Source organism: Oncorhynchus kisutch, linkage group LG25 (assembly GCF_002021735.2).
Source record: "Oncorhynchus kisutch isolate 150728-3 linkage group LG25, Okis_V2, whole genome shotgun sequence".
NCBI lineage: Eukaryota > Metazoa > Chordata > Actinopteri > Salmoniformes > Salmonidae > Oncorhynchus > Oncorhynchus kisutch.
The window spans coordinates 21,339,204-21,361,429 of record NC_034198.2 but is presented as its reverse complement, the minus strand read 5'-3'; the positions used below and the strand labels follow the sequence as shown (position 1 = coordinate 21,361,429).

Genomic DNA, 22,226 nt, shown 5'->3' with positions numbered 1-22,226 from the left:
AGTGAACAAAGGATCTGCTGCAGGGAAGTCATATTCCTGGTCGTAATGCTGGAATTTCTGGTGAGTTCCCGCCACTCTAATATCCAATAGTTCCCCCTGGCTGTATGTAATGACACAAAACATTTCCTGAGCTAATAATGGAAGCGCACAGTACCGCTAACTAGCTAGCCGTTTCACATCGGTTACACAAACATAGACATATATAATGTACTGTACTGTGATCTACAGTACTGTGCTCTACTGTACTGTCCTCTACTGTATTGTACTTACTGAACTATACTCAACTTGACTGTACTGTACTGTACTAAACTATAATCATTAACCCATAGGAATCCCCACCCAGATCACTCCTTTAAAATGGTGGAAGGCCTCAATTGCAAGGTCTATACTAAAAGGGGTTATATCCATTAAGAGTCCTCTATCTATCTCTATGATTGACACTTGACTGTTAGTCCACTATTTTTTTTTTACATTTATTGAAAAAAACATCTGAAAGTTACATCTACATTAAACACTTAGATCATTATTTCTATTTTGGATTATTTGTAGAGTTGTTGAAGGAAAGGTACATCCATAAGGTGCCAACATGCTGAAAAGTACATCAGATAGTCAGAGAAAAATACAATACAATTTGCATTTTGGGAGTAAAACTGGGCACACATTTGTTTTCAGAGATAGCCCAGAATTGGTTTCATTATCCACAACTCACCATCCAGAACCAGGTTTCCATGACAACATCATACCAGTGAAAAGGCAGAAAGACACAGACAGAAAGAATTGTGTATTTTATTGATCGTCATGAATACATCAATCACATGCCTCATTCGATATGGTGTTAATTAAGTAAGCAATTAAGTTCAGAATGTATACGTCAGGTCACAACCAAAACAATGTCACTACTAAAACACCTGATATTTTGCTACAATGAAGATAGGAAAAGTGGCAATTAAACATCTAACAACATAATTAATTAGATGCATAAGTAATTAAATCAATCAATATGTTTCAGACTAATAAAATCAACACATAAATGTTGCATTCTAATAAAATGTCTAAGATGAATCTGTAATAGAAGGTTAATGAATATGATCACTACTGTGCATGGTTCTCCATTTACTGCTACTTTTACACTATGTTTCAGTAGTGACACATTTATTGGGGTGGTAAGGAATCAGGACAAAATGTCATATATGCAATACAAACAAGCTGTGTGAGTAGTAAATATGTCTATCTGATTTGCTAGAATTAGGATACAAATTAGCTATTTTTTTCAACCCTGTATTGTTACCCCTTCTGTAGAATAACCTATATATGAGCCTTACTACATGTCTCTATATAGGTCTTCAACCCGAGCCAGGTTGTAGTAAAGGTTTGCTTGTCTTCTGGATCAACAATGCGCCATCTAGTGGTTAAGATATTTTCCCTGCCCATGTTTCAAGGTTCCACAGCATGTTTAACATCTGCATTAATTAAGTCCCAATTCAAGGGTCCCAACAAAACATATTACAATAAAACCAACATCCAAGAGAGCTTGCAATATCTTGTAGGATGATAGTCTTTATTCTACAGTAGTGTACAGTAGGCTATACATAGGCTTTACATACTGTACTCATACGATGGGTACAACAGCAGCTCAGTGTTAGATCTTATACTGACATAAATGGAGAAAACTACAAATAAGCTGCTCTTAGATACATTTATGTGTATTTATTGCTTTATTTACTATGGAACCACACACTTTTTGTTAAAACCAGATGTACCTATTTTGCATTTGTCTGCATATCTATGGTTGGAACTCCAGTGGGCATGGCCCAGGTATGGGAGAGGTCAGCCCAGGTTTCTCAGAAAGGGAGGGAGGGGGCTGATAAAGGCCTACAGCTGCCCCTATCAGCAGCACCAGACTGGGGCTCTGTTCAGGGCGGGGCAGGGGGCCAGGGCGCTGTGACGCACTGTGTAGAAGTAGGTTGAAGTCCCAAAACACAGATCTAGGATCAGATTACCCCTACATACAATTCTAACCCTAACCCCTAGGGAGTTCAAACATGATCTAATCCTAGATCAGTGGTTAGGGCAACTTCTACATGTGTTTACAGGCAGAAGCATGAGTTAGCAGAAAGAGGGATCTCTCTGCTACCCTAACTACAGAGCATAGGATGAGCCAGATCAAACAATAACATACTGTTATGTTTCTATTCACTCAATATTGACTTCTAAATTAAATTAAAAGGTTGTTACAAAATAATGACAATCCTGACTAAATAGCAACTTAAAAACAACAAAATAATGACTAAATATCCAATGCTGTCAGACAGAATATGTAGATGTTTCTGGTTTGTCATCTGTTTAAATGTTTCCTCAGTCTGAAAGCACAGTATCCATATCCATGAGAATAGAGACCAAATCGCTTGACAAAAATCCATATTTTCCTGTAACATTGAGTTAAGAAATCCCTTACAAGTTGGATGAGCTGCTGTTCCTGGTCAAGATGACAATTCCATTATAAGCTAGTTTTGCCTTTAGCATTGTATCTAGACCCTCCACATTGGCTGTCTGTCATCATTTCATGCCAACCAATGCCCAGCTGAGCCTGGCCCTGTCTGCGTTTAATCAGACCCCACCCACCAACACTCCACTCTCCAGAGTACTTTCCATGCACTGAAAGCCAACCCCAGACTTCATGTCAAACCTACATTCACGGTGTATTTTGTGTTTCATAGTTAGTGGACAGATCCCTGATGAAATAAATAAATGAAATACAGAGATGAGTTATACAGATGGTGCAGATGTCCTTCACACAGACTTTCACTTCACTGTTTTCTCATCACATCTTAAGCTACTGAACAGAGACGGTCAAAATGAACTCACGGAAACACATAAAGACAGATGCATACAGGAGCTTCTAGATGTTTTAAAATGCATGCTTCAGTTGTTGTAATTCAACCATGGTTTTAGGCCTCATAAAAGTTAGCTAGTAATACCTAGTAATACCTAGTAATACCTAGTAATACCTCACGTCCGGCTGATGTTTGCCGGTGTTCTGAATTGTTTGGCACTCAAGCTTTTAGTTTGATTTTAGCCCAGTCTACAACTTTTTTTATTTCATTGTATAATTGTATTACCTAATCCTAATGTTTAATACTATGTTTCATCTAACACTCTGTCGTAGCATTTGTATCCACGCTGTTTTAGTTGCAGTGTTAGCCATCACCTGCAGCGAAGTCTGCCTGCTCCTGCCTGTAGCTCGTAAACCTGCCAAGATGGATACAGTCAGGAGCCCACTTGACCCATCAACCTGCATGGAGAAAGAGGACAGCCATGAGATGAGTCCTGCAACATGATATTGTTGTTAAAAAAAACTGCACTTTCATGAGAAAAAAAGTCTCACTATATTTCCCTGCTGAGGGAGGTTTCTGTTGTACCTTTCAGGTCAAGGTCTAGCTTTGCTGCCTTTATTAAAGGCATGAAAATTAGCACACTTTTTAGTGAATAGGGTGCGATTTGGGATGCAAGGACAAAGTGCAGTTACAATGAGTGTCCAACAGGTGACACCATTGTGTTAGACTTCCAAGTCCTTGACAGACCTCTGCTCGGCATATCGCAGGTGTATGAGAATAGTCCTCTCTCCTCCGTCTACATAATTCTATCTGTCTAATTTAAGTATAAGAGTTGCAGGTAAATAAGACTTATTACAGGAATGGAGATGGCTCTGTCGTAAACACAAACTAACTCTCCCAAGGGGCTGTAGCAAACACAAAACAGCAAGTGGAATATCAGAGAAAAGAAAGAGGGAGTGATGGGACATCTGTGAAGATTTTCAGAATGAGAAGCAGACAGGAAGGATGTTGGTGACTGATCCATAGGAGGTTAACCCTGACCTCTGTCATGCAGCCGGACACAGAATAATCAGTGTGCACAGCAAATTGGTGATATTTCAGTGTAACATTTCTAGTGTTGATTCAGGAGTGAAAATCACTCTGTAAGAGTGAAATTAACACTCCGTGATGTAAAATAACCAGCTGAGTTGGTGTTAGCAACCAGAGTTATTGTTTAACACTGTGGAGAGTAAAACAGTTCCATCAAAACCACACCCAACATTATCATATTTCCCAGCATGCTCTACTGCAAGTTGAATAGTCTTTGTTTTTAATATATGTGTACATTGATTGATTGATTGATTAATCTTATGCTACACAAAGATAAATAACATTCTTAACTAATCCAATCAGTTAGTTAGACTTGTTGCACCCGTTACTGAAATGTTTACTCAGGTTTAAATGTTTTTTTTGTAAATCAAGTTTCCTAATCCTAACAGTCATTCTGAATGCAGGTTACAGTTTAATACAAATTCCGACTGTTGGATATCCTAACTTTGGCTGGATTCCAATAGGAATTACACATAATTTTGCCAGCCAGTATAATGTGACTTGCAAACTAGGAGTTTCCTAACACTGCTGTGTTAGGGTAAAACCAATCCATCAGTTAGGCCAATATGTCAGGCCTTATGATATATGTAATGTTTAACGTATTGATAACATTTGCCTAGGAACTCACTTGATGAAAGCCACAGGTATTTAAAAGGAAAGAATTCAACAACAATGTCTCTGTCACTAACAGTCATGGGTGTTAACTCTACAATTTACTCAAAAATGAAATAAATTATGCTTTACACCATACAGTGTTAAAACAACACTCAACAATTATTTACTGTAACATTACAGGTGTTCATTTACTACACTGAGAAAGTGTAACAGCTTCAGCACTAAGAAAAGTTGAATTTAAATTGAGTGTTATGTTTTACACTGTAGGTGTTGCGTAATACTCTACAGTAGAGCTATGCAGACACCACTATCAAGTTCCTTTGAACACTTTAAGAGGAAAATGGGGAACCCTGCAACAGAGTTATATATTTAACACTTTCAAATGTGTTATTCTAACACCAGTACAGTGGGACTCAAAAGTTCATTTAAAATAATGTACACACACACACACACACACACACACACACACACACACACACACACACACACACACACACACACACACACACACGCACACACACACACACACACACACACACACACACACACACACACACACACACACACACACACACACACACACAATCAGTGGTGAGAGCGTGCTATGCATTCTCTTAGTTCTTCCTGCATCATAGAGGGAGTGTGAAGGAGGAGGAGAAGGAGGAGGACTGAACAACATCCAGCTTTTCCCCTAATCAAGATGACTATCTTACTATTGTGTTGCTGTTGGATGGGTTGGGTGTGTTCATACTGTAGCCAGGGCCTAGAGCCGTGTGTTGAAATGAAAGAAACAGGTGGAATGCATTCTCTCTCTCTCTCTCTCTCTCACTCTCTCCTCGCTCTCTCTCCCTCTCCTTCTCTCTCTCTCTCCTTATCTCTCTCTCTCTCTCTCCTTCTCTCTCTCTCTCTCTCTCTCTCTCTCCTTCTCTCTCTCCTCACTCTCTCTCTCTCTCCTTGCTCTCCCTCTCCTTCTCTCTCTCTCCTCTCTCCTTCTCTCTCTCTCTCTCTCTCTCTCTCTCTCGCTCTCTCTCTCTCTCTCTCTCTCCTCACTCTCTCTCTCTCTCCTTCTCTCTCCTTCTTTCTCTCTTTATCTTGTTTTCTCTCCTCTCTCCCACTCTCTAATTATCTCTCTCTGTAACTGCATTCCCTGCCTGGTCTCTCCTTTAGTGAGAGGTGAGGTGATACCTAGTTTTCTGTGTCACCTGGTGACCTCAGTATCTGTCAGGTGATGACTCATCTCATGGTCCACCCATGAGTGACTAAATGTGCTAGTCATGCATCGAAAACACAAACCCACACAACCCACTTTGAAAGCTAAAAATAGACTTTAAACGTTAAGATAGGTGGGACCTAGCCCATTCATGGACACTAAGTACCTTCAGCGTCTATTCATGAAGGTATTGTATGGCCGTGGGAGTTTTGTTAAGAGCCCCAACTCATAACATGCACCGCTTGCGGTACGTTTTTGGAAACGCATCTTTCATATCAATGAAAAATACCCCAAAATTAACTCAAGGTTAAATTACAGGGCTAGGGTTAGTGTTCCCACATTGCCAAATCTCCATGTTACAGCGCTTGTTTACAAAAGACAGACGGAAGACAGAGATGACCACCTGTGCTAATTAACTGTCTATTAACTACTGTGTGTAAGCGTAACTGGGGAGGAAGTGTAGCGTAAGTGTAGTTGCTACAGTAACCTGCTACAGTAAGTGTAGTTCATCGGCTGGAGGCACACAGCCGTATGGATCTGACCTGCTACAGTAAGTGTAGTTCATCGGCTGGAGGCACACAGCCGTATGGTTCTGACCTGCTACAGTAAGTGTATGTTTTTATTTGAAAGATTATTTGTCACTGATATGAAACATAGTTCCATATGATTAGAAAAGTGTATCACAAGCGATGATTATTAACGTTTCTAAACATTAAAACAGAGCGTTGTGATTGTGAGTTCACATCGTCCCACTGGTAAGCAGTGCTTATAGCTGAGAACCCTTGGGATAAGGCAGAATGCCTTGTTAACGCCTTGGGATAAGGCAGAATGCCTTGTTAACGCCTTGGGATAAGGCAGAAGGCCTTGTTAACGCCTTGGGATAAGGCAGAAGGCCTTGTTAACGCCTTGGGATAAGGCAGAATGCCTTGTTAACGCCTTGGGATAAGGCAGAATGCCTTGTTAACGCCTTGGGATCTTGAGAGCAAGGTGGGACCCACAAATAAATAACAGGAATTTAGTTGAAACAAATAACAGGATTTTAGTTTAAACAAATAACTGTAATACTTGGTGGTTTGGTCCAGCCCTTTCTTATTGGATTAACACTTTATTTTGAACTGTTATACCGAGGAGGAGCACTGAGGTGAAGTGTCTAGAAAGCTATAGCAAACGTATCTCTGTACAGTAACTTTTAGAATGGAAGAATTATACTCTAATTTACAAAGAAAAAAATATCTCAATCTGTTTTTCTCCACTATATCCTTTAAGCCTTCACTCCATCCTGACCGACATAGATTGGACTGAAAGCTCATTTGTTCTGCTTGTGCATTGTATTCAGCTTATTCAAAAGGGAAGTGGCTTTCTGAATTTCCTGCACGTAGTTTAGGGCTCACACAGGCTACAAAACAATTAAAAGGGAGGGGAAAGGCCTGCATGCCTTATAAAAGCTATTACACGGTTACATTTGCTCTCCCTCTCTCTCTCTCTCTCTCTCTCTCTCTGTCTGTCTGGCGTTCTATCTCACTGTCCCTCTCTTTCCTCAGTTAATGTGTCTATACAGAGAGAGAGAAAGAGAGTGAGTGAGAGAGAGAGAGAGAGAGAGAGAGAGAGAGAAAGAAAGAAAGAGAAGTTGAGGGAGAGAGAAATGGAGAGATGAAAAGAGAGAGAGAAGAGAGGGGAAAAAGCTTTAAAAATAACTAAACGAGGTGGTTGAGGATTATTGACTCTGGGTAATACATTTACATTTTAGTAATTTAGCAGATACTCTTATCCAGAGCGACTTACAGTTAGGGCATTCATCGTAAGGTACCTCGGTAAGACAACCACATATCACATTTGAAGCAAGTACATTTTTCCTCAATAAAAAAGTCAGGGCGGGATTCTGCAGAGAAGGTAGTTGCTCTGTTAGGTTTTAATGTAGTCTGGTAAGTCTCTCAGACCCTAGCTACTATCTACCCTGCAGCCATAATATCTCTTACATAGGCTTTTCATTAACATCTGAAGCCGCACTTTATAATAAGGAAATATTGTAGGCTAGCATTAGGCCACAACGTATTTGAAATGATCTAATAATAAATGGATGTGACTGTGTAAAAGCTGACTTGTAGAATACATTATGGTCGTCCCTTGCATGGACTTCTGGTTGGTTTCATCTCGTTCCTTCTGTCACCACTGGCCCCAGTATTTTATGGGTCTGACAGCAGACGGTTAGGCCATGAATGTGGCTGCTTGTGATGACATGACCATACACTATTCAAAAGACCAGACCAGACACCCCCTGGCATGCGTGTGAGAAACGGCTGAGAAACAGGTACCATAAAGCATGAGAATGCTCCCCTCTGCTCCCTCTCTGACCTCTGTGGGACTTTGTTATTCCAGTTCAGCTGCGCTCCACTGGGACTGACTGGCCTGTCCAAGTGGCTCTGTCTCGTACTTCCCAGACGTGGCCCTCCAACCACCGTAGTGCCATAAACCATCAGAAACTAGAGTTCTCTCTCTGTTCTGGCCAATTATCTGAGCAGCAGAAGTTCCCAGTAAATCTACTGTATGATAACAGGACATACTCCACAGACATTGGAGTGCTCTGGTTAATTATGGCATGTCTGTGTTTGTGTATACAGTATCTGTGTGTGCATTTGTATGTATACTGAACAACAATACAAACACAACATGCAATAATTACATTGATTTGACTGAGTTACAGTTAATATGAGGAAATCAGTCAATTGAAATAAATTCATTCGGCCCTAATATATGGATTTCACATGACTGGAATACAAATATGTATCTGTTGGTCACAGACACCTTTAAAAAATGGGCCTCACAATGGGCTTCAGGATCTGGTCACGGTATTTTTGTGCATTCAAATTGCCATTGAAAAAAATGCAATTGTGTTCGTTGTCTGTAGCTTATGCCTGCCCATACCATAACCCCATCCACACCATGGGGCACTCTGTTCACAACGTTGACATCAGCAAACCGCTTACCCACATCAAGCCATATACGTACGTGGTCTGCGGTTGTGAAGCCGGTTGGACGTACTGCCAAATTCTCAAAAATTATGTTGGAGGCGGCTTATGGTAGAGAAATTAACATTCAATTCTCTGGCAACAGCTCTGGTGGACATTCCTGCAGTCTACATGCCAATTGAACACTCCCTCAAAACTTGAGAAATCTGTGGCATTGTGTTACGTGACAAAAGTGGCCTTTTAGAGTGGCCTTTTATTGTCCCCAGCACAAGGTGCACCTGTGTAATGAGCATGCTGTTTAATCTTCTTCTTGATATGCCACACCTGTCAGGTGGAAGGATTATCTTGGCAAAGGAGAAATGCACACTAACAGGGATGTAAACAAATTTGTGCACAAAAGTTGAGAGAAATAAGCTTTTTGTGCGTATGTGAAATGTCTGTGATCTTTTATTTCAGCCTGGGACAAACACTTTACATGTTGCGTTTATATTTTTTGTTCAGTGTATATTTGTAGTGGTTGGTGGTGGTGTATGTGTGTAGCCACACTGCAGCAGCCGCAGTGCCCCAGCTCTCTGACCCTGTATTCTGTGAAGTGCTGCCAGAGCTGTTTCCTGCTCAGAGCCTCAGAGCTCCGGCAGGAGGAAGGGAGCTTTGAAGCGGTCGCACAGCAGTGTGTTACCGAACATCAGGCATCCCAAAACAGGTCTGCAGGGAGGAAGTAGAATGCACACACACACACAGACACACACACACACACACACACACACACACACACACACACACACACACACACACACACACACACACACACACACACACACACACACACACACACACACACACACACACACACACACACACACACACACACACACACACAGCAGTCCTGGGGGTATAGATGCTAGGACATAAAGAGGTTTAAATCATTTGTTGGAAGTCTCCCTGGTTCTTTATATTTAGGTTCTGACAAAGTTCGCAAGGTCAACCTGATGATTGGTTGGGCCTGTCTTCATAGGGTAATAGTATAACAACCTGTTAAGAGATGTATTTTACTTTATAACTATTATTTTCTTTGACTGTCCCACAGTCTCAGTAGATGTCAGAGCAAATTGCTTGAGAGGCTCAATGTGATTTACATTTCTCTAGAAATGAGTCTGCGCTGTATTCACGATGATTTTATCACCCTGTCAGTGGATGTTAAAGGAAATGGGTGGAGAGGCTCTTGAAGTATTTATACAGTGAAGAATTAAAATATTTATACTGGACACGGCCACTCTTTAAGATACAATATTTGTGTTACCATGCAGCCAGGATGGTATCATGCTACAGAGTATTTGGAGACGGTCCCTGGCTGATGTTTATCATTTTCCCTCTCTCTGTGCCATATCCATATTTTTCTCTCTGAGAAACATTCTCTGACACCTGCTCCAAAAGCAGTCATGCACCCAATGTACCTGACAGGCCTGTAGAGACATTAAAACAGATGTTATTCTTAACAAGCAGATGTTTGTTTTCCCGGGACACAAGCAGATTTTAAAAATTGGATCAAGTCCCTGCTTTGCCTCTGTCCTTTCTTTCTTTCTTTCATTCTTTCGCAAGCTTGTCTAACTATCTTAGCTGGCATGCTTGCTGGCCAGTGCCGGCCCGTCATTCAGGGAAGGAGGGGGCAGGGCCCCACCTGTTTTGAGCCCCACATTCTTTGCCAAAACAATTATTTAAAAAAAATATATAAAAAAAAAAGTTTGCACATCTGAATTATCTATTTCTATTATATAGAAACTACATTTGTTTAAGCAAGTCAGCCATATCAGCTATGTTTTTAAGGCATTAAATGAGGCTGAATGAACTGTTTCGCTACCAGACATGGCTCGCTGATAGCCAGGTGTAGCAGTGGTAAGATGTTGGAACTGCTGGCATGCTTCACACTTTCTTGGACGGAAAAGGACCCTGGACGTAGGTCGGGGAGTATCGCCGTCCGAAGGAGGAGATTGAAGCAGCAAAGGCGGAACGGCGACGTTACGAGGAGTTGGAGCAGCGATGCAGGAACGAGAGGCAACCCCCAAAATAATTTTTGGGGAGGTCACACAGGGAGATTGGCAGAGTCAGGGTTCAGACCTGAGCCAACTCCTCGTGCTTACCGTGGGGAGCAAGTGACCGGTCAAGCACCATGCTATCCGGTTCTGCGCACCATGCCTTCAGTGCGCATCCACAGCCCGGTGCACTCTGTGCAAGCTCCCCGCAGTGGCCGTGCTAGAGTGGGCATTCAGCCAGGACGGATTGTGCCGGCTCAGTGCTCCTGGCCTCCGGTGTGTCTCTTCAGTCCAGGTTATCCTGCGCCAACTCTACGCACGGTGTCCCCGGTCTGTTCCAGCTCCATGCACTTTATTTGATTTATTTGTATTTTATTTCACCTTTATTTAACCAGGTAGGCAAGTTGAGAACAAGTTCTCATTTACAATTGCGACCTGGCCAAGATAAAGCAAAGCAGTTCGACACATACAACGACACAGAGTTACACATGGAGTAAAACAAACATACAGTAGAAGCAAGTCTATATGCGATGTGAGCAAATGAGGTGAGATAAGGGAGGTAAAGGCAAAATAAAAAATAAAAAAGGCCATGGTGGCAAAGTAAATACAATATAGCAAGTAAAACACCGGAATGGTAGATTTGCAGTGGAAGAATGTGCAAAATAGAAATAAAAATAATGGGGTGCAAAGGAGCAAAATAAATAAATAAATAAACTAAATACAGTAGGGAAAGAGGTAGTTGTTTGGGCTAAATTATAGGTGGGCTATGTACAGGTGCAGTAATATGTGAGCTGCTCTGACAGCTGGTATTTAAAGCTAGTGAGGGAGATACAGTGGGGCAAAAAAGTATTTAGTCAGCCACCAATTGTGCAAATTCTCCCACTTAAAAAGATGAGGAGATCTGCATGGAGGAATGGGCCAAAATACCAGCAACAGTGTGTGAAAACCTTGTGAATACTTACAGAAAACATTTGACCTCTGTCATTGCCAACAAAGGGTAAATAACAAAGTATTGAGATAAACTTTAGTTATTGACCAAATACTTATTTTCCACCATAATTTGCAAATACATTCATGAAAAATCCTACAATGTGATTTTCTGGATTTTTTTCCCTCATTTTGTCTGTCATAGTTGAAGTGTACCTATGATGAAAATTACAGGCCTCTCTTGTCTTTTTAAGTGGGAGAAGTTGCACAATTGGGGGCTGACTAAATAGTTTTTTGCCCCACTGTAAGTGTTTCCGGTTTCAGAGATGTTTGTAGTTCATTCCAGTTATTGGCAGCAGAGAACTGGAAGGAGAGGCAGCCAAAGAAAGAATTGGTTTTGGGGGTGACCAGAGAGATATACCTGCTGGAGCACATGCTACAGGTGGGTGATGCTATGGTGACCAGCGAGCTGAGATAAGGGAGGACTTTACCGAGCAGGGTCTTGAGATGACATGGAGCCAGTGAGTTTGGCGACGAGTATGAAGCGAGGGCCAGCCAACGAGAGCGTACAGGTCGCAATGGTGGGGAGTATATGGGGCTTTGGTGACAAAACGGATGGCACTGTGATAGACTGCATCCAATTTGTTGAGTATGGTATTGGAGGCTATTTTGTAAATGACATCGTCGAAGTCGAGGATTGGTAGGATGGTCAGTTTTACAAGGGTATGTTTGGCAGCATGAGTGAAGGATGCTTTGTTGCGAAATAGGAAGCCAATTCTAGATTTAACTTTGGATTGGAGATGTTTGATGTGGGTCTGGAAGGAGAGTTTACAGTCTAACCAGACACCTAGGTATTTGTAGTTGTCCACGTATTCTAAGTCAGAGCCGTCCAGAGTAGTGATGTTGGACAGGCAGGCAGGTGCAGGCAGCGATCGGTTGAAGAGCATGCATTTAGTTTTATTTGTATTTAAGAGCAATTGGAGGCCACGGAAGGAGAGTTGTATGGCATTGAAGCTTGCCTGTAGGGTTGTTAACACAGTGTCCAAAGAAGGACCAGACGTATACAGAATGGTGTCGTCTGCATAGAGGTGGATCAGAGACTCACCAGCAGCAAGAGCGACATCATTGATGTATACAGAGAAGAGAGTCGGTCCAAGAATTGAACCCTGTGGCACCCCCATAGAGGCTGCCAGAGGTCCGGACAGCAGATCCTCCGATTTGAAACACTGAACTCTATCAGAGAAGTAGTTGGTGAACCAGGTGAGGCAATCATTTGAGCAACCAAGGCTGTCGAGTCTGCCGATGAGAATATGGTGATTGACAGACTCGAAAGCTTTGGCCAGATCAATGAATACGGCTGCACAGTAATGTTTCTTATCGATGGCGGTTAAGATATCGTTTAGGACCTTGAGCGTGGCTGAGGTTCACCCATGACCAGCTCTGAAACCAGATTGCATAGCAGAGAAGGTATGTGAGATTGGAAATGGTCGGTAATCTGTTTGTTGACTTGGCTTTCGAAGACCTTAGAAAGGCAGGGTAGGATAGATATAGGTCTGTAGCATTTTGGGTCAAGAGTGTGTCCCCCCTTTGAAGAGGGCGATGACCGCAGCTGCTTTCCAATCTTTGGAAATCTCAGACGACACGAAAGAGAGGTTGAACAGGCTAGTAATAGGGGTGACAACAATTCGGCAGATAATTTTAGAAAGAAAGGGTCCAGTTTGTCTAGCCCGGCTGATTTGTAGGGGTCCAGATTCTGCAGCTCTTTCAGAACATCAGCTGACTGGATTTGGGAGAAGGAGTAATGGGGAAGGCTTGGGCGAGTTGCTGTGGGGGGTGCAGTGCTGTTGACCAGGGTAGGGGTAGCCAGGTGGAAAGCATGGCCAGCCGTAGAACAATTCTTATTGAAATGCTCAATTATAGTGGATTTATCAGTGGTGACAGTGTTTCCTATCTTCAGTGCAGTGGGCAGCTGGGAGGAGGTGTTCTTATTCTCCATGGACTTTACAGTGTCCCAGAACTTTTTTGAGTTAATGTTCCAGGAAGCAAATTTCTGCTTGAAAAAACTAGCCTTGGCTTTTCTAACTGCCTGTGTATAATGGTTTCTATCTTCCCTGAAAAGCTGCATATCACTGGGGCTGTTCGATGCTAATGCAGAACGCCATAGGATGTTTTTGTGTTGGTTAAGGGCAGTCAGGTCTGGAGAGAACCAAGGGCTATATCTGTTCCTGTTTCTACATTTCTTGAATGGGGCATGCTTATTTAAGATGGTTAGGAAGGCATTTAAAAAAAAAAACAGACATCCTCTACTGAGGGGATGAGAGCAATATTCTTCCAGGATACCCCGGCCAGGTCGATTAGAAAGGTCTGCTCACTGAAGTGTTTCAGGGAGCGTTTGACAGTGATGAGTGTAGGTCGTTTGACCGCTGACCCATTACGGATGCAGGCAATGAGGCAGTGATCGCTGAGATCTTGGTTGAAGACAGCAGAGGTGTATTTAGAGGGCAAGTTGGTTAGGATAATATCTATGAGGGTGCCCGTGTTTATGGCTTTGGGCAGGTACCTGATAGGTACATTGATAATTTGTGTGAGATTGAGGGCATCAAGCTTAGATTGTAGGATGGCTGGGGTGTTAAGCATGTTCCAGTTTAGGTCGCCTAGCAGCACGAGCTCTGAAGATAGATGGGGGGCAATCCGTTCACATATGGTGTCCAGAGCACAGCTGGGGCAGAGGGTGGTCTATAGCAGGCGGCAACGGTGGGAGACTTGTTTTTAGAGAGGTGGATTTTTAAAAGTAGAAGTTCAAATTGTTTGGGTACAGACCTGGATAGTAGGACAGAACTCTGCAGGCTATCTTTGCAGTAGATTGCAACACCGCCCCCTTTGGCAGTTCATTCTTGTCTGAAAATTTTGTAGTTTGGGATGAAAATTTCAGAATTTTTGGTGGTCTTCCTAAGCCAGGATTCAGACACAGCTAGAACATCCGGGTTGGCAGAGTGTGCTAAAGCAATGAAAAAAACTAACTTAGGGAGGAGGCTTCTAATGTTAACATGCATGAAACCAAGGCTGGGCGCCTGGCGAATAGGAGTGGAGCTAGGCACTGCAGGGCCTGGATTCACCTCTACATCACCAGAGGAAAAGAGGAGGAGTAGGATAAGGGTACGGCCAAAAGCAATGAGAATTGGTCATCTAGAAAATCTGGAACAGAGAGTAAAAGGAGGTTTCTGGGGGTGATAGCTTCAAGGTAAAATGTACAGACAAAGGCATGGTAGGATGTGAATACAGTGGAGGTAAACCTAGGTATTGAGTGATGATGAGAGATATACTGTCTCTAGAAACATAATTGAAACCAGGAGATGTCATCGCATGTGTGGGTGGTGGAACTAATAGGTTGGATAAGGTATAGGGAGCAGGACTAGAGACTCTACAGTGAAATAAGCCAATAAACACTAACCAGAACAGCAATGGACAAGGCATATTGACATTAAGGAGAGGCATGCTTAGTCGAGTGATCAAAAGGGTCCAGTGAGTAGTGAGGTTGGTTGGGGTCACGGCGATTCAGACAGCTAGCCGGGCCATCGGTAGCAAGCTAGCATAGGTTGGAGGTCTTTTTTTAACCACCTCATGCGTTTCTGTCGGTAGGATTAGTGGGGTTCCGTGTGGTAGAGGGGATCAATCCAATTCACAAAAAAAAAATTGATATAGTTATAGAGGCCCAAGAAAAAAGAAAAAAATTGTCCGATAGGTCTATTCAGATAGCAGCCGATAAGACAGCTAACTATTAGCGGACCGCAGATGGGCGTTCAGGTAACGTCGCGACGGAGGAGCTAGCTGGATAACTCCCTCGGGCAGATAACGTCGGTAGTCCAGTTGTGAAGGCCCGGTGGGGCTCCGCGTTGGCAGTAAAATGGGTCCGGATAGGTGATTGTAGCCCAGGAGTGACTGATGGAACTCTTCAGCTGGCTAGCTCCGGAATAATTGATGTTTGCTCCGGAATCGACGTAAGCTAATAGTCACACGGATAGCAGCTAGCTAGCTGCGAGATCCAGGTTTAAATGTCCAGAGCTTGCGGTTGAAATCCGGGGACATGGAGAGAAAAATAGGTCAGGTATGTTCCGGTCCGAGCCGCGCTATACAAAACTGGCGATAGATTTTCGAGCTAAAGGATAGCTGATGACCACAAACCGTGGTTAGATGAATGCTAACGATTAGCCAGTAAAGAAGCTAACTAGCTTCTGGCTAGCTTCTGATTAGCTTGTGGTAAGCTTCATGCTAGCTTCTGGTTAGCTTCTGGCTAGCTTCTGGTTAGCTTCTGGCTAGCTTCTGGTTAGCTTCTATGGAGGATTACAGATTTGAGGTAAATAATACTTTCTTTAAAAAAATATATAAATTGGTGAGGCGGGTTGCACGACGGTGCCGGGCTACTGGGGGTATCCAGCCAGGACGAGTTGTGTCAGTGCTTTGCTTCAGACCTTCGTTGCGCCTCCACGGTCCAGTGTGTCCTGCGCTGGCTCTATGCGTCCAATGCGCAGTCATAGCCCAATGCGTCCTGTGCCAGTTCTCCACACTCACCGAGCTAAAGTGAGTATCCAGCCAGGATGTGTTGCGGTAGCTCCACTGCCAGTACGTCTTCTCAGTCCAGTGAGACCTGTTCCGGCGCCACGTACTAAGCCTCCAGCGATGGTCCCCAGTCCGGAGCCTCCACTTATGATCGGTGGTCTGGTTCCTCCGGCAATGATCAGCGGCCCGGTTCCTCCAGTGAAGGTCCATGCACCAGGGCCGCCACCAAAGCGGAGGGATCTGTGGGCAGAGGGGGGTCTACGTCCCACACCAGAGCAGCCGCTGTGAAGGCACCTTTGGGGGGGGGGGGGATACTGTCACACCCTGGCCATAGAGAGGTTTTTATTCTCTATTTTGGTTAGGCCAGGGTGTGACTAGGGTGGGCATTCTAGTTTCTTTATTTCTATGTTGGTGTGGTTCCCAATCAGAGGCAACTGTCTATCGTTGTCTCTGATTGGGGATCATAGATAAGTTGTCCTTTTTCGTTTGGGTTTTGTGGGTAGTTGTTTTCTGTTTAGTGTCTGCCCCTGACAGAACTGTTTAGGTTTTCCCTCTTTGTTATTTTGTTCAAGTGTTTTGAGTAAAAAAATGTATCATGAACACTTACCGCGCTGCGCTTTGGTCCACTCATTCCGACAAGAGCCGTGACATACCTAGAATTAAGCATAATGATTATGGCTCTAGATTGCAGAAAAAACATGTTTCAGTGTTTAGGAAAAATGCAAAAAATTATACTTCTGGACCATTACGTACTTTGTACCACCTCATATTTTGGGATTTCATGATGCCCTTGAGTGAGTCACACAGTGATTGGTCATGATGACGAATAACAGTGATCAGGTGAATAGATCAAATGGGGTATTCTGCTCTCAGGTGTTATCCACATCGATGGGACCGCAGTGGAGAAGGTGGAAAGCTTTAAGTTCCTCGACGTACACATCACTGACGAACTAAAATGGTCCACCCATACAGACAGTGTGGTGAAGAAGGTGCCTCTTCAACCTCAGGAGGCTAAAGAAATTTGGCTTAACACTTAAAATCCTCACAAACTTTTACAGATGCACGATTGAGAGCATCTTGTCGGGCTGTATCACCGCCTGGTATGGCAACTGCACCGCCCACAACCGTAAAGATCTCCAGAGGGTGGTGCAGTCTGCCCAAGGGATTACCGGGAGCAAACTTCCCGCCCTCCTGGACACCTACAGCACCCAATGCCATAGGAAGGCCAAAAAGATAATCAAGGACATCAACCACCCGAGCCACTGCCTGTTCACCCCGCTAGACATAGATTAGGAAGCACTGACCACTTTTAGAAAAGGATCACTGGCCACTTTAAACATGTTTCTGTATCTAATATTACTTATCTCGTATGTATAAACTGCACTCCACATAATTCTACGGTACCTCAGTCACTTTTAAATTGTGTTTACATATTGCATCACCCATTTCATATATACAGTATTGTATTCTATACTACACCACTGACTGTGAAACAGCCATCTCCAGCACATCAGAGGCTGCTGCCTATAGACATACAGTTGAAGTCGGAAGTTTACACTCAATTAGTATTTGGTAGCATTGCCTTTAAATTGCTTAACTTGGGCCAAACATTTTGGGGAGCTTTCCACAAGCTTCCCACAATAAGTTGGGTGAATTTTGGCCCATTCCTCCTGACAGAGCTGGTGTAAATGAGTCAGGTTTGTAGGCCTCCTTGCTCCCACACACTTTTTTAGTTCTGCCCACAAATTGTCTATAGTATTGAGGTCAGGGCTTTATGATGGCCACTCCAATACCTAGACTTTGTTGTCCTTAGCCATTTTGCCACAACTTTGGAAGTATGCTTGGTGTCATTGTCCATTTGGAAGACCCATTTGCGACCAAGCTTTAATTTCCTGACTGATGTCTTGAGATGTTGCTTCAAAATATCTACATACATTTCCTTCCTCATGGGGTGGCAGGGTAGCCTAGTGGTTAGAGCGTTGGACTAGTAACCGGAAGGTTGCAAGTTCACATCCCCGAGCTGACAAGGTACAAATCTGTCGTTCTGCCCCTGAGCAGGCAGTTAACCCACTGTTCCTAGGCCATCATTGAAAATAAGAATTTGTTCTTAACTGACTTGACTGGTTAAAAATGCCATCTATTTTGTGAAGTGCACCAGTTCCTCCTGCCGCAAAGCAACATGATGCTGCCACCCCCGTGCTTCACGGTTGGGATGGTGTTCTTCGGCTTGCAAGCCTCCCCCTTTTTCCTCCAAACATAACGATGGTCATTATGGCCAAAAAGTTATATTTTTGTTTCATCAGACCAGAGGACATTTCTCCAAACAGTACAATCTTTGTCCCCATGTGCAGTTTCAAACCGTAGTCTGGCTTTTTTATGGCGGTTTTTGAGCAGTGGCTTCTTCCTTGCTGAGCGACATTTCAGGTTATGTCGATATAGGACTCGTTTTATATAGATACTTTTGTGCCTGTTTCCTCCAGCATCTTTGCAAGGTCCTTTGCTGTTGTTCTGGGATTGATTTGCACTTTTTGTACCAAAGTACATTCATTTCTAGAAGACAGAACACGTCTCCTTCCAGAGCGGTACGATGGCTGCGTGGTCCCATTGTGTTTATACTTGCGTACTATTGTTTGTACAGATGAACGTGGTACCTTCAGGCTTTTGGAAATTGCTCCCAAGGATGAACCAGACTTGTGGAGGTCTGCAATTGTTTTTCTGAGGTCTTGGCTGATTTCTTTAGATTTTCCCATGATGTCAAGCAAAGAGGCACTGCGTTTGAAGGTAGGCCTTGAAATACATCCACAAGTACACCTCCAATTGACCCAAAATTATGTCAATTGGCCTATTAGAAGCTTCTAAAGCCATGATGTCATTTTCTGGAATTTTCCAAGCGGTTTGAAGGCACAGTCAACTTAGTGTATGTAAACTTCTGACCCACTGGAATTGTCATACAGTGAATTATAAGTGAAATTATCTGTCTGTAAACAATTGTTGGAAAATGACTTGTCAAGCACAAAGTAGATGTCCTAACCGATTTGCCAAAACTATAGTTTGTTAACAAGAAATTTGTGGAGTGGTTTTACAACTATTTTAATGACTCCAACCTAAGTGTGTGTAAATTTACGACTTCAACTGTAGATTAGGAATCACTGGCCACTTTAAGGAAATTAAACACTAGCCACTAGCCGTATCCTGCATTACTCATCTCATATGTATAAACTGTACTCTACACTATTCTACGGTATGTTAGTCACTTTAATTGTGTGTAAATATTGCATCACCCATCTCATGTATATACTGTATTCTATACTAAGCCACTATATCTTAGTCCAATGCTGCTCTGACACATATGTACTTATTCTTAATCCATTCCTTACTTAGATTTACGTGTATTTTGGGTATAAATTGTGAAACTGTTAGATATTACTTGTTAGATATTACTACACTGTCAGAGCTAGAAACACAAGCATTTCGCTACACCCTCAATAACATCTACTAAACACGTGTATGTGACGAATAGACAGTGTAGACAGAAAAAGTAACCCAGATGTAAAGGAGGACCGTTAGACAGAACAGAACACGAACCCAGCCCGCAGGCTCTGTAGGAGGGAGAAAAGAGCCCACCTGGGTAGGGTTTTGCCAGGAGGGGTTCTGTGGTGTTATTCTTGGCTTCACTGGTTAGGGTATCTAGTATCTGGAGGTATCCATGGCCCATCAGAGGTGAGGGGCTGCAATGAGTTTTAAAGGATAAGGAAAAATATAACATGCTCTCACAACTACATGAACCATATATGGCTGGCTCTCTATGGTAGAACGGTGTATTCTATTTCATACTCACGCATAAAGAAGACGCACGCGCGCCTGCTATAGCGCGGGCACACCGGTTGGCGGTGACGTTTAACAACGCTCGGTTTCTCTCCAGCACAGCACAGTCAACCTCGCGTGTCAACGGTACAGACGGACTGAAATTCCCCGCGGAATTAGCCGAGCCGATTCGGGGACAGCCAGCGGTGGGAGAGTGTCTCTGTTAAGGCAACGAAGAGGACACGGTTTGTGAGAGTGACAGAATCCCCTCCTTTCGGATGCAGTTATAAAATAGGTTATATTGTAGATGTCATCCTGCAGTTGCATGATTGAATCATGAAGTGACTTGATTTACACGGTATATTGTTCATCGGAGTGCGACCAACAAGGTGGAGCAAGCTGTTGAGGACCGGAGCAAGGTAGGTGTTCTGGCAATTATGAGACCATGCATGCTTTGGTAGGCTACTGTAAAAAAAAAGTGCAGAGAATTACAAACTTAACATTTTGAGTTTTCTACTGGAGATGCCAAATCTATGTTATGATGCACATTGTATAGGCTATTCGAGGGAAAATAGGATTTGAATAATGAGAGAGGATTGCATTTGGCCTCAATCCAACACATTTCAATTGTTCAAAACATGATTTCGACTGTACAGCCCACGGTGACAAGCCGATAGTATTGCATCCGTGATGCTGTAGCATACACACGTAGAAGTAAAGGAGCCAGGGCCGGAAGACCCTTTTGGGGTTCCAAACAGTGCCATACAGAGGGAACATTTATATTTCAAAACCCCTCTGAAACGGGTCTTTGAGGAACTTCTGTGTAAAGATGTATTTAATTTCACTTGTCAGTGCAGTTTTTCAAAATACACTATAAGTATAAATGTCAAATCAATTTGGTTAAAATTCAAAACAATAAACAAGTCAAAAAATAAGATAAGTAATCAAACCAACTTAAGCTAAACAGATCAAATTAAAAAACAACAAGAAAAAAAAACTAATATATTCAAATATATTCAGTGAATAATCAGGTATCAGTCCATCAATTAGTTAGTCAGTTAGTCATGGTTGGTCTGGTGGAGTGGTTGCCGGTGTGTGTCTTTGTGTTGGGGAGGAGAAGCTGTAGGGTCTGGGCTGGCAGTTGCTGGATGGAGGTGGTAGTTGTGGTTGGTCGGTGCTGTGTCCAGGGTTGGTGCTGCTGTTGGGGCTGGGACCAGGAAAACCTGGGTTGGTGTTGGGGCCGGGTTGGAAATCGTGCTGGTACCAGGGCTGGAAACCAGGGGTTGGTGCTGGGGCCGGGTTGGAAATCGTGCTGGTACCAGGGCTGGAAACCAGGGGTTGGTGCTGGTTTTGGTGCTGGTTTTGGTGCTGGGACTGGGGACCTGGGAAGAAACAGGAAAAACAGGAATTGGGAACCAAGAACCGGGAACGGGGGCTGGGTTGGCATCTATAGAGGGCAGGAAGGAACCTGAGCAGCAAGCAGACACACAAGGGAGCCCTAGACCTGCAGGTCAATGGTGGAATTTCCCTGTGGGCTGCTCGCTTCGAGTGAAGGTCTGGTGTTTGGTCCCTTCTCCACGCCTCTTCTGGTGGTCTGGTGCTGATGGTACTCCCCTGTCGCCTGCTTTAGGCGTAGGTTTAGAGTTTTGGTCCTTCCTCCGCGCCTCTTCTTGTGTGGTGATGAATGGTTCCTGGTTCTGGTCTGGTTTTGTGAGAGGGAACTGGAGTTGAACTGGAGTTGTGAGGTGCGGGGGTAAAAACAAGGAATGCTTCATGAATTTGCATGTCATACACCTCTATAAGCCTCATTGAAGCTACAAAACTGTTAGTGTTCAACCTTAACATGTGATGACAATACAACAAAACAGATGAACAGGAATGACATTTACTCCCATAAGTGGCCTAAAAATATCTATCTGAAAGCCACGCCCCTACTAAGCCACACCTCCAGTCCAGGGTTCCTCCAGAAACCCTTTGCCAATTGAAACATTTAAGGTTCCTCAAAGAACCCCTCAACTAGTCAAAGGTGCAAATATGAACCATTGACTAGCAATGGTTCCTTGAGGAACTCCAGGTGTTCCTTGAGGTTCTCCAGGGTTCCTCTAGTCACCACTAATTCTAAGAGTGTACAATAAGTAGGCCTGTTTGCTTTCTGTTTTAAAGTACATGCATGACATTTCCTCAGGCACGTCAA

At 43.3% G+C, this 22,226-nt stretch overlaps 1 protein-coding gene across 2 annotated transcripts in view; it reads left to right on the top strand.

Annotated features, from left to right (window-relative positions):
* Positions 1-20,114: 20,114 nt before the first annotated feature.
* Positions 20,115-22,226, top strand: part of LOC109870379 (inactive rhomboid protein 1) — a 44,802-nt gene continuing 42,690 nt past the window's right edge. For both annotated transcript variants that reach the window (XM_031804728.1, XM_020460868.2), the window contains exon 1: positions 20,115-20,451. The gene's annotated coding sequence lies outside the window, so the exon portion shown is untranslated. The remainder of the gene's footprint in view (positions 20,452-22,226) is intronic.